Raw genomic sequence first — 14,088 nt, 5'->3', positions numbered from 1 at the left:
ACGGAAGATACAGCCTTTGCCTTCTAAGATCCTTTGTTTTCTAGAAGTCTTATCTATGTCATCTGGGAGTTTCTTTATATAAAGTCTTATTTCTGACTATGTTTCTAAAATAGTCAAAGCGAGAGGCATAGACAAGGTACGCAGAGCAGCTTGTAGGCGGCATGGAAAACTGCAGAAGGGGAGCGTGAGTGAGTTGGTTCTGTATTGCGGCATAAGAAATTGCCCCAAACCTAGCAGCTTAAAACAACAAACCTTTATTATCTCACATGGTTTCTGAAGGTCAGGGAGCAGCTTAGGTGGGTGGTTCTGGTTCAGGGTCTCTCATGAAGTTTCAGTTGAGCTGTTGCCCAGGGATGCAGTCATCTGAAAGCTTGCCTGGGTCTTGAGGAACAAAAGTTGACCCTTGTACAGCACGGGTTTGAACTGTGGGGGTCCACTTACATGTGGCTTTTTAAAAATAGTAAATATTATAGTAATACATGTTCTGCGGTTGGATGAATCCCTAGATGTGGCACCGCGGATACGGAGGAACCTCGACTACAGAGAGTTGACTGTAAGCTACCCGTGGATTTTTGGCTGTGCAGAGGGTCGATGCCTGCCCCTCACCCTCTTCCCGCACTGTTCAAGGGTCAGTTGTACTTCCAAGACTGTTCACTCACAAAGCTGTTTGCAGGAGGCCTCAGTTCCTGAACAACAGGAATTTGGGTGTCCTCATGACAAGGCAGCTGGCTTCTCCCACAGCAAATTATCAAGAGCAAGTAAAAAGCTGCAGTGTTTTTTATGACCTAGTTCAGGGATTAGCAAACTTTCTTAAAGGGCTAGGTAGTAAATACCTTGGGCTTGCATGCCAGAGTATTGTGACTACTTCCTTCAGTTGTTTCAGGGCAAACAATATTTTAGCTACATACAATATGTAAACAAATGGGTATGTCCCAATACAAGTATATTTATAAAAACAGGTGGCCAGCCCACATACTATAGTTTGCTAATCCCTGACCTGGTCTCCAAAGCTGCATGCCCTCATTTTCCCTTTATTTGTTCATCAGAAGCAAGTCATCAGGGCCCAGCCCACACTCAAGGGGAGAGGAATTAGGCTCTAATTCCTGAAGGGAAGAATAAGAGAATTTCTGGACATATCTTAAAATTATCACAATGTGCTTAACACATAGTAAGCAGAATACAGGTTAAATATCGCATTCATTTCTTAGGTCTGCTGTAACAAATCACACGAACTGGATGGCTTAAAGCAACAAAAATGTATTTCCTCACAGTTCTTGAGACTAGAAGTCCAAAATCAAGGTATCAGCAGGGCAATGCTCCCTCTGAAGGCTCTAGGGAAGAATATTTCCTTACCCCTTCCTAACTGCAGATGGCTCCCAGTGATCCTTGGTTTCTTGGCTTGCAGTTGCTTCACTCCAAACTCTACCCACATGGCCTCTTCTCTGTATGTATATTGCTGGGTCCTCTCTTCTTCTTATAAAGATATCACTCATTGGACTTAGGGCCCACCCTATCCAGAATGACCTCGTATTAACTTAAATAATCATAACTACAAAGACTATTTCCAAATAAGGTCATATTCTGAGGTTCCAGGTGAATATCAATTCTAGGGGAACACTATTCAACCCACCACAACACACAATAGTGTCCCTTATCAAGTTCTCTGTCTTCATTTCCTGCACTCCTACCCCTAGGCTCTGATAATCAAAGTGAATGGCTCGTTCTCCTAACCTACTAGACTACTTGACCTTGCTGCTGCTCTCCCTAGAGTGCCCTGTCACCTCTTCCTTGCTTCTGCTTATACTTTAGGACTATTCAAAATCTCTTCCTTCAGAATTCTCTGATGACCCTCCTGGATCTGTTGGAGGTGTTTCAAAGTTAACATATCTACCTCACATAGTCACTATTTTCATGTGTCTGGTGAGAACACTTAAGGTCCACTCTCTTAGAAAGTTTCAAATATACTAAACTGTATTATCAACTATAGTCACCATGCTGTACAGTAGAGCTCCACAATTTACTCATGGTATAACTGAAAGTTTGTGCCCTTTGACCAGCATCTTCCTATTTCCCCTTCCCCATCCCTGGTAACCACTGTTCTACTGTTTCTATGAGTTGGATGTTTTTAAAATCCACATATAAGTGAGTATTTGTCTTCGTCTTATTTCCCTTAACATAATGCCCTCCATGTTGTTTCAAATGGTAGATTTCCTTTTCTATGGCTGAATAATATTCCATTGTATAAATACACCACATGCTCTTTATCAATTCATCTGTGGATAGACACACAGGGTGTCCCCATAACTTGGCTACTATGAATAATGCTGCAATAAACATGGGAGTGCAGAAATCTCTTGTATATTCCTATTTCATTTCCTTTGGATATATACTCAGTAGTGGGATTGCTGAATCATTTGGTAGTTCTATTTTTTGTTTTTTGAGAAGCCTCTACAGGTTCTACATCCATAGGTTGAACCAATTGTGGAAAGAAAATATTTGGAAAAAAAATTCCATAAAGTTCCAAAAAGCAAAACTTGAACTTGCCGTGTACCAGCAACTATTTACACAGCATTTACATTGCATTTAAAACTATTTGCGTAGCATATAAATTAGATATTTTAAGTAATCTAGAGATGATTTAAAGTATACAGAAGGATGTATGTTGGTTATATGCAAACACTAGGCCATTTTATATAAAGAATTTGAACATCTGTGGATTTTGGTTTCTGAGGGAGCCCTGGAATCAATCCCCTGGGGATACTATGGATGACTGTATTTCTTTTAATTTTATGCTTTGTTTGACTTTTCTACATTTGGTCATGAAATTAGGCTTCTGTGACTGTTTTAGCTGTTTACTGTTTACTGTTTACCACACTGTCTCTTACTGTGTTAGCAAGTTGGGACATACATTATCTTAAGAATGCTCACAATTTATTCCTGAGAAATTGTACATTACAAACTGTGGCTCTGGCACTTTCAAGCTGTGTAACCCTGCGCAAATTACGTAGCATTATCTGTATAATGGAGATAATGACAGCAGTGGTGGTGGTGGTGATAATTATGACAATACCTGCCTATCTATGGTTACTGCAAAGGTTAAACGAGATAAGGCGTGGCAGCCCAAAGCACACTGCCGGCTTACAAATGTTTGCTAATATTTTAATGAATCTAGTCAGTCACTAAATCCAATTGATTCCATCTAAATATGATTCAAGGTTTCACCCTATTCTTGATTCGCACATCTTCCCCTCAGGTTCCTTTCATCTCTCACCTGGCCTATAACAGGAACCTCTAAACATATCTCCTTGTTTCTAATCTCTTTCCCCTTCAATTCATACAGGTATGATCTTTGTAAAATACAATACGATTATTTCATTCCCCTGATGAAAATCTTTCCATGGCTCCCCATCACTTAAACCAATACTTTCCAGATTTCATTCATTACCATACCTCTTCCCACGTGTTGCAAATGCTTCCTCTGCCTAGGCTCTCTTCTCCATCTTTCGTCCTAACAAATTTATTCCCCATGATTTACCTTATCTGCAATAAGGATGTCACTTAATGTGAACTGCAGATTTTATTCCAGATCCTTATTTTGAACTTTAAAAAACTCTTTGAGTGACATATAATTTATGTACATGAAATGCACAGATCTCAAGTGTTCCAGTTAATGAATGTCAGCAATTCTATACATCTATGTAACCACCACCTCAAACAGTATCTAGAACATTTCTAGAACGCTAGAAAGTTTTCTGATGCCCATTTTCAGTCAACAAAATATCTTCTTCCACCATCCCAGCCAAAAATGTTTTGGCAAAAAAGATTTTAGAGGTCACAGAAAAATCATAACTTTTCCCATTGATAATAAAAGTGCTTTGCATGATTGCAGCTTCACAATCATTGTTATGGGTCTTACATTACTGTGCAAAGTAGGGGTTTTCTGTGTTTTTTAACATTTCATTTTGTCTCCTTTTTGGCATTTTAGCTGTATCTGTTTATGTGTATATGTACATGTACATGTTAATGGTTACTCTAAAGTAGAAGTCAGCAACTAAAGCACGTGGGCCAAATCCAGCTTGTTGCCTTTTTTTTAAAAAAAATACTTTATTAGAACACAGCCCTTCTCATTTATGTATTGTCTTGTTTTGTGCTACAACAAGTGTTAAATAGTTTCTACAGAGACCATCTGGCCCACAAAGCCTTAACTATTTATTATCTGGCCCTTTACAGAAAAAGTTTCCAGACCCTTGCTCTAAAGTGACAGTTCTTAAATCTTAGCATATATCAGAGTCACAGAAAGACTGCTGAGCCATATCCCCAGAGTTTCTGACTCAGGTCTGCAGTGGATGGAACCAGAGACTTTCATCTCTAACAAGCTCCCAGGTGATGCTGCTGCTGCTGGTCAGACTACACTCTACGAAACACTGCTTTAGACATTATATTACACACTGTTAACTTATTACAGTCTTTCATACTTTATTATACTACTTCAAACCCAATGTTTGTGCTCTTGTTGTCATATATTTTATTTCTTTATATGCTCTTAACTCTATTGTACATGATTATTATTTTTGCTTTAAACAGGCCATAATTTTTTGTTAATTAACACACACTGAAATTGACTTCTTATGGTGTACAGTCCCATAAGTTTTAATTTATGTATAGATTCTTGCAATTGCCATCACAATAAATTCCTCTGTTATAGGATCTAGTAGAAAAGAGGAGCATGAACAAGTGAGGAATTTTACCACAGAGATGGAAAGTATAAAAAAAGAATCAAAAGGAAATTCTAGAAATAAAAAATATAAAAACTGAAGAATTCATTTGATGGGCATAAGGATCTTGCTATTGAGTAAAGGTAACTTCTCTACTGGGTGTAAGGTTCTCATGCTTTCTGTTCTTTTCCTTTATTCAGTGAACCAGCACTGTTAACATCCACTTACATGTCCGTGATTTCCAATTTGTATTTATTGCTTCTAATGTATCTTGTATGATTTCTTAAACGTATTGTTTAAAAACTACTCTTGAAACTCAATTGGAAAAAGTTCTGGCAAAACTTTTTTTCCTTTCAGTTTCTCAAAGCAGCCATATAAACCACTTTATTTTTCGTGTTTGTTCCTAGGGACCTTATTGTCTAATCATTTTCCAGGCAAGAGATTATAAGGCAGTCCTTTTCAGGTTTTCAAGTAGTAACTTTTTATGATCCTTCTTTGATGGGTTTATTTTCTGGTTTATGATCCCCTGGTTATTTTAGGGAACTTGAGCAAGGAAAGCTTGTTGTTTCCTAGATACTTGGGAAACCACTGTGCCCTCACCCCCAACTTATTAAATTCTGAAAGCTGTTTAAGGACAATGGAAGGACAGTCTAGAAATGGAGTTCAGTAGCTTTTAAAACTTCCATTCTGATTTTTATAAAGGATCAGGCTGCCAGAAAAAGATCTAGTTTCTTTCAGCTCCCAGGTCCAGGTTAAGCAGTAGAGTCTTCCAAGGATCTTTCCATTTGACCCCCACAACCCCTAGATGCCTTCTGTGGTATGTCTCACCCTCTTGGTTATTTATACTATTGTAATACAGACTAAAACTTGGTTTTCAATTTCTAATGTAAAATTCTTTTTACTGTCACCTAAGTTGTTATACTGCCTCTAATCATTTGCCTAAGTATCTCTCTTGCCTGTTTTTCTTTGATGAGGTTCTGCAAAGGGTGTGTTTTCTTTGTGTTGCATTTATTGAGAAGTAGAAAAAATGTTGTTCTATACTTTCCAGATGTTCCATAATTTCTTTGATGTCTGTAGGACAACACATGTGACTTGTTTCTGTGATGTTTGCATTGCAAATGTATTTTAAAATGAATTTTATCAGGATCCATCAAAACATTTTGTTATGGAAACAATGGTATACATCTCACAACATGGTATTCAAGATTTATTCCTTAAATTCTACAGAGTAATGCAGTATATTTTATTATTTGGTTATGATTACATTTTGGTCTGGTGAGGAAGGCAGAGTGAGATATTATCATCCCACTTTCCAGATGAGGAAGTTGACACATGGACAGAGATGATTAAATGAAACAGCACACAAAAGAAGTATCTGTGACAAACCCTGGTATGTATCTGTGTGTGTGTGTGCGTGTACATATACACAGAGAAACACACACACACATATATATCTTTATTATATATATACTTTGCAAAATGAGAGTGAAGGCAATCATTTTTTCTTTATAAGAATATATTTCACCACTATCAAAAAGCAAATTAGTGGCATATCTCAAGTTAGAGCTTCTTAACTTCTAGTCATATATAGTCCTTCTAGTAAGGTCTACTCAGATGTCACAGATAACATTTCCATATCTGGTTATGAGCTTTCCACATTCAGGACAAACTACTATCTACTACAGTCTCAGGGTTTAAAATACAATCCAAAGACACTACAGAGACACTTAAACTTTCTTTTCTTTAAGTGTTTCTACTGGCATTACATACCATTTTAACTTCTTCCTTAGATCTCTTTCCCTGAATAGAGCATTCAGCCAAATTCTGATTTAGGTGACGTTTGGCTTTGATTCTTTCTACCTTCTCTTTTGGTTCTTCTCCTACTTCTTATGTGACAATCCATACCCCATAAAAATGAGTTCATGGGCAGAAACAACAGGTAGAGGAACCTGATTAGGACAGTGAACTGTGAGTCAGAGACTATGAATTCCATGGAAAAAACAAACAGAAAAAAGGCCTTCAAGCAAATAGCAATGGGGATTGCTATAGGAGTTGAGTGATTTGAGAGAAGCAAGGGGTTGGAGATGGCCAGGCAGTGAGTGAGCAGGGCAGAGCAGGCCAGACAAGTATATGGAACCAGCAGCAGGCAGAATGTAAAGCGTAATAATGTAAGTCTAATAATGTAAGAGTGACCTTTAGTACTCTTTATTCCTCTTATTATGGCAAATTCCAATCTAATGTGATAGTGGCCCAGAATCCTACCAGTAGTAATAACAGTTGGCTGGCTGACCAGTCAATATGGGGTAAGGAGTAATCACAGCTCTTTTGGCAGAAGAGTTTTCTTTACTCTGTTGAAATGGATGCAATTACAGTAATTCACACCAAAGAGGGAGAGAATGATCCTTAACATTATGTATGGAGAGAGAATGATCTTTAACATTAAAAGTATGTTTTGAGGAGACGACCAAAGCAACACCTCTCTGAGTTATCTCTATACCATACTCATGCCTATATTTTAGTTCAAAACTCCAGGTGAAAAAAGGCTTCTGTGGTCAAACAGGCTGAGAAATGCTGCATGACCCTCTTATTAGAAATATTAACATTATAAGGTCCTGAGAAGTCTTGAAGTACATAAACTCATTTAATCTTATTTAATAGACTTTTATGGCTAGTGCTTTCAGTGCCCTGTTCAAGAAATCTTTGCATATCCCAAGACTGCAGATATATTTTTCCTTGTTTTTTCTCACTTTCTGGTTCTGAGTTTTATATTTAGATCTATGATTCATACCTATTTAATTTTTGTGTATGGAGTGAGAAAGACGTAGAGGTTTTTTCCCCCATTAAAAAATCCATTTGATCCAGCAACATGTTTAAAAAGCCTATCCTTCTCCCATTGAATTTACTTGCTACCTAGATCAAAAATCAATTGACCTTATATGTGTATATCTATTTCTTGATGCATTTTTCCGTTCGATTGATATATTTATCTATCCTTAAGGCAATACTTGGTTAACTGTAGCTTTACAGTCTTGAAATCACATATCCCCCCATCTTGTTTCTTTTCAAGATTGTTTTATCTCTTCTATATTCATTGTGCTTCCAGATAAATTTTAGAATCAGCTTGACAATTTCTTCAAAAATGCCTGCTAGAATTTCGATAGAGATTGCATGGGATCTATAGATTAATTTATAGAGAATCAGGATCTCAACAATTTTGAGTTCTATAATCCATGATTATGGTACGGTTGAATACAGGTTTGAATTGCATGGGTCCATTTACACTCAGATTTTTTTCAATAGTAAATGCTATGGTACTACATTATCTGAGGTTGGTTGATACTGCGAATTTGGAACCTGGATATGGAGGAACTGTATATATGGAGGGCTGACTATAAGTTATATGCAGATTTTCAATTGTGTGAAGGTCATCAGCTCTGCTAACACTCGGCTTGTTCAAGAGTCAACTGTATATATATATTACACTATTTATTTTGATCTTCTTTAGTTTTTCTCAGCAATGTTTTACAGTTCTCAGTATAGAAGTCTTGTGATCTTTTTAAAGATTTATTTTTATGTATTTGGTATTTTAATGGTGATATTTTCATTTATTTTCTAATTGTTTTAGCTGAACTAATTATTTCAAATACAGTTTTTTATACTGACTATAACCTATAGCCTTGTTAAATTAATTAATAAGATCAAATAGTTTTCATAGCTTCTGCAGGGTTTTCTATGTATGTAATCATGCTGTGTGTGGATAATAACAGTTTTGCTTCCTTTCTAAACTTTGGCTTTTTATTCTTTTTTCTTGCCCTATCATGGTGGCCCTATACCAAGCACATAATATACATCATCTCATTTAATCTTTGTAAAACTCAGTGATATTCCTATTTTACAGATAAGAAAACTGAGGCTGAGAAATGTCCCATAACTTGCCCAATCAATTTTGCACATCTATTAATAGATCTAGAATTCAAACCCAGACACACTTACTCCAAACCAATACCTATGATTACTAAATTTGGAATATTAGGAGGCACAAAAGCAAAAAGTGTTATCAAATTAAAAATAGGAAAAAAACCTCATTAAAGGGCAAAGTATCAGTTTACAGAAAAAAAGAGCAAGTTGCCTTAAATATGAAAAGATGCTCAATCCCACTCAAAATGAGGGAAATACAAATTAAAACCATGCTAAAATGGTGCAGCCACTAAGAAAACTATAGTGGTCTCTCAAAAGATGAAAAATAGAATTACCATATGATCCAGCAATCCCACTTCTGGGTTTATCCAAAAGAACTGAAGGCAGAACCTCGAAGAGTTATTTACATACTCACAGTCATAGCAGCATTAGTCACTATAGCCAAGAAGCGGAAGCAATCTACTTGTCTATAGATGGATGAATGAATAAACAAAATGTGATATTTACAACACAATGGAATATTATTCTGTCTTAAAAATGAAGGAAATCTTGTCATAAGCTATAACATGGATGAACCTTGAGGACTTTATGTTAAGTGAAATAAGCCTCACAAAAACACAAAAACTGTAGGATTCCACTTATATGAGATATCTATACTAGACAAATTCATAGAAACAGACAGTAGCCCCTTGCTAGGGGCTGGGGGAAGGAGAAATGGAAAGTTGTTATTTAATGAGTAAAGAGTTGAAGTTGTTGTTGTTCTTACTGAAGTATAGTTGATTAAAGTTTCAGTTTTGTGGGGGGAGGGTATGGCTCAGTGCAAGTGTGTGCCTCACATGCACACGGTCCTGGGTTCAATCCTTAGTCCCTCAATTAAAATAAATAAATAAATAAACCTAATTACCAACCCCCTGCAAAAAGAGTTTCAGTTTTGCAAAATGAAAACGTTCTAGAGATCTGTTTCATAATAATGTTAAGTTACTTAACACTACTGAATTGTACACTTAAAAATGGTTATGATGGTAAATTTTATGTTATTTTTTAAATCACAATTTAAAATTTTAAAAACTATTTTTAAAACTGTAACACAAATTTTATTATAAATTCTAAAAAAAACCCTGCTGAAACCATTATTTAAGCTATTTGGCAAAAATTCAAAAGTCTGATAACACTCTCTTATATGGTTGTTGCTTATAGGAATACAAATTGGTACAATCCCTATGGAACACAGCTAGGCAAAATCTAGGACACTTTTTGATGTACCAATTCTACTCTAGTGACTTTAATATTGTTTTAATGTGTGAAATGGTATGTGCCCAAGATTGTGAACTTTGGCATTGTTTACAATAAGAAGATACTGGAAACAACCAAAATGCCCATTACCGGATGATGTTAAATCAGTTGTCATACATCTATTCATTGAAATACTATGCAGCTATAATACTATGTATTTATTAATTTATTTTTAAATTGAAGTATAGTCAGTTTACAATGTTGTGTCAATTTCTGGTGTACAGCACATTGCTTCAGACATACATGAATATACATATATTCAACATGCAGCTTTTAAAAATGAGAATGTTCACTATGTACTGATATGAAACGAGATTCAACATGTATCATAAGTGGAAAAATTAAGACTAGTACATATAATAGTATGCATAAAAAGGAAGGAAGTAAAAATCTGTTTATACTTTTATATTGCCTTGATATATAAAGAAACTCTGGACACATGAAAAAATAATAATAGTGATTTGGGTGCCCTGAAATGGGAACTAAATGGGTAGGCGACTGGGGAAGGAAGACTTTTCAATGTATACTTTTTAAAATGATTTGGCCTTGGAACCATGTGAATATATAATCTATTCAAAAATTCAATTAAAATCCCTATGCTTAAAAATAAATTTTAATGGCACCAACTGACATTAAGTTATTCATAAAACAAATGTTTACCAAGTATCTACTGTATGTCAGGTAGGCACTATTTTGGGCACTGGCAATACAGCACTGAACAAGATAGAGTTCTTGCCCTCGGAGAATTTATATTCTAGTGGAAAAGACTATATATATATTCTGAATAAGATAAATAATGCCAGGTAGTTATTTAAGAAAAAGTAAATCAGGGTAAAGGAAAAAGCAGCGATACAGTGAAAGTGAAGCAGTGGTGCCTTTGAGGAGGAGGCATTTGAATGAAGGGAAGGAAGAAACAATGCGGGGGAAAGCGTTCCAGGCAGCAAAAGCCGGGACACGGGAACAGTCTTCATGTGTTCCAGAAACAGCAAAAAAATTTACGTAGCTGGTGCAAACTGTGAGAACAATGGTAGGCAATGATGCTAAACCTTCGGTCAGAAGGAAGATCTTATGGGCTTTGTGGAGCAAAGGGTTTGGATGTTAGAGACACCTATTGGAGATTTTAAAAAGATCTGAAAGGGTTCTGGTTAAGATATTGCCAGTGCACACCTGTATGGCCTTCCAGGTGGTTCAAAGACTGAAATACTTCAAATATGATTAGGAAATAGCTGCTTCCCTGGTAATAGTATCACCTGCCGTGCTGGCTCCTCTCCCAGGATACCCAATCCCCTCCCCTCCATGAACCAATAACAAAATAAGTAGCCTGGCCTAGCAGTGGTTTTTGAGTTGGGGGAGTTAAATTAGCTCAGGAACCTAGAATCACTGCAATTCAGCAATCTAAAAGATGAGCCAAGGTTTCCCTTCATTACAGGTCTACAGCTTGCTTACGACAGTGTGTCTTGGGCTTCCATCCCACCAAGGGTCAGCTGGGGCCCAATTCCATTGTCTGGGCCCCTGCTTAGTCCAGCAGGAATAACAGGCAGGTTTGAGAAAAAGACTCAATGTCCCTGAGGTCTAAGATGCAGCTAGAGGAGAGGGGAAACCCAGTGTACTTCTATATAAACAATCCATCTCAGTACTCTCAAAGTAATTTGAAAGATTACTGGCCCACAGCCAGACTTTATAACTTTTATATAATATATTAACCACATAAAACTATTTCTATGTTCAAAGTCGTACAATTGTGGAGTACCAGGAGGTTTTTTTTAATTTTTGTTTTTTAATACATCATGGCAAAGGGAAATAGAAAATATCAACCTCCCTAACACCAAATGCAATCTTAAAACTCTCATAGCCACACTCAATAAAGTCAATGTTTGTATAACAATGTGTAGTTCCTAGACTCCGAATCTCAACGTAGAACTACTACAGCTGAAATACAGCAATTCTAATTTCACATATGAAATTTATTTTACACACTGTGGTACTAGGAATTCAGTCTGGAAAATTAGTACACATGTCAAAATCTTAAAAACAGATTTCTCCAAAGCTACACTAACTTTCTAAGGCTGCTTGCCATTTTCATCCACTTCACAAATTTACTCCCCTTTGAAAACACATTTTGCCGCTCTTAAATCTAGGATCCCAACATCTGATTATGCCGTATTAGTTCTACTTAGTTCTCATTCATTTGATGTCTTTGAACATCGAAACCTCCAGTTTAATTACTAAGAGACTACCACATACTTGCTAACATAAACTTGTAACATGAAACTAAACTAAAGGAAAAGCAACTGAAAAGAATATCAGGGAGAAATCTAAATACTATTTAGAAATTATCAGTCTCCGGGCACCAGATTTATATTTGATCACTTTTATTTTCTGACCACAAGCACCTTAATTCAACCAAAGGTAAGACATTAAAAGTCATCTCATGCAAGCAGGAGGTCCTGTGCTAGCAGAACACTTGCTGAAAAACTTTATGACTTTCCTTTTCATTTTAAAAAAGAAAACTACTCGTGAAATGCCAAAACTTTCTTGTACGTAGGTCTAATACACAAGATTTAGGGCCAGGTAAGACCTTAACCTTAGGTGGAATTGTTCCTACCATATTTTCATATTCAAGTATCAAAATATTAAAAACAAAACAAAACAAAACTACTTACACCACAGCAACCTGAAGTCTGCACAGACAGCATGAAACTACCAGCAGCCGCCTATTTCCTCACAGACTAAACTTTGTTCCCTTCCTGGCTGGTTCTGGATCGAGTTCACACTGATACACATTTACCATGGCCTTGGAAGCTACCACTCAACGAGGTGGGAGGGTTTGTTAATTTAACTCCTGCTTGATATCCACTTATCAGCAACTTCTCAAAGGTCAAGGTGAACATGTTTAAAGAGACAAATGCAAGGAAGATTCTAGAGAAAGCCTGAAAAATTTCATAACCTCTGATGGCTGAGTTTTGGTTTCAGAGGGGATTTCCTTCTTGTAAGTTCCTGGAAAAAAACAAACAAACCAATACAATAGTCCTCTAAGCATCAAAAATCTTGTTTTCGTCCTCTGATAAAAGTTTTCCCTCCTCCTCAGAATACGTACATTGTGCAATCATGGCAGAAAGAGGCCAGAAGTTGCTACGATAGTATCCCATCACCTCCATTCTCCCCAACTCCCTCACTAGTTAGGGAAGTAATGCAGAGTTCTTGTTAAACTTAGTGCTTTCTGACACTGAAACCACTTGCTGATCTAATGTAAAGTGAGAACTTGGATCCCAAATTCTGTTCTTCACAAGATAAAATGTTATGCTGCTTCATCTCTTTCCACATCCCTAAGCTTCTTTCCCTCTGAGCTATTATATTTCTGCAGTTGTGCATTAGCCTTTGAAGTAGAAACCATTTATTATGTACTTACTGCACTAATCACTTTATAAGCATTATACCATTCTCACCTAAGCAATAAATTTCAGGATCATCTTCAATTCTTCTTAGTCTGATTCTCTGTATCCAGTTTAGCCCCTTCACCATCCTGGTGGTCCTCTGCAATAAGCACTGTGGTAGGCAGAATAATGGCCCCTCTACAGGTGTCCACACCTTAATCACCATCTGAATAAGTTACCTTACACAGCAAAGGTACTTCATACGTGCAACTAAGGTTAAGAAGTTTGGGATGGGGTGACTATCCAGATGTGTCTCATCTTTCCCAGCTGTGGTAAGAGAGAGGTGCTGTGAGGACTTGACTCGCTCTTGCTGGATTTGAAGATGGAGGAAGGGCACTGCTAAAAGGTGGAAAAGGCAAGAAAACATACTTTCTCCAGAAGCCCCAGAAAGGGACATGGCCCTCACAATACTTTGGCTTTAGCCTAGTGAGACCCCCCATTGGATATTTGAACTACAGAACTGTAAGATAATAAATTTATATTGTTTTAAGCCACCAAGTGTGATAATTTTTAACAGCAGCAATAGAAAAATAATACAGGTACTTTAATTTCAAAATGTCCTTTTGAAAACATAATGCTCAGAAGTGACAGAATACTCCAAATGAGGTCTGAGGAGAAAAAAAAAATCATGGAACTATCAAGTTCCTTAATTCAGATGCTATAATTTTATAAACGCAACTCAAGATTGTTTCAGATTTTTACTGCATTATGCTGTTAAGTTAGTGTCA

The 14,088-nt window shown here is 36.7% G+C and overlaps 1 protein-coding gene across 2 annotated transcripts in view; it reads right to left on the bottom strand.

The window, feature by feature from the left end:
• The window catches only part of MAP3K13 (mitogen-activated protein kinase kinase kinase 13), a 152,795-nt gene that overhangs the window by 109,690 nt on the left and 29,017 nt on the right, over positions 1–14,088 (bottom strand). Inside the window, exon 1 of one of the 2 annotated variants that reach the window (XM_010976167.3) lies at positions 12,590–13,925. The exons of the other annotated variant lie outside the window; for it this stretch is intronic. The gene's annotated coding sequence lies outside the window, so the exon portion shown is untranslated. Of the gene's footprint in view, positions 1–12,589; positions 13,926–14,088 lie in introns of those variants that run through there. 2 annotated transcript variants of the gene reach the window in all.

The sequence above is a fragment of the Camelus dromedarius genome, chromosome 2 (genome assembly GCF_036321535.1).
Source record: "Camelus dromedarius isolate mCamDro1 chromosome 2, mCamDro1.pat, whole genome shotgun sequence".
Taxonomy (NCBI): Eukaryota; Metazoa; Chordata; class Mammalia; order Artiodactyla; family Camelidae; genus Camelus; species Camelus dromedarius.
Note: the sequence above shows the minus strand (reverse complement) of the source record. Positions and strands in the feature narration are given on the sequence as shown.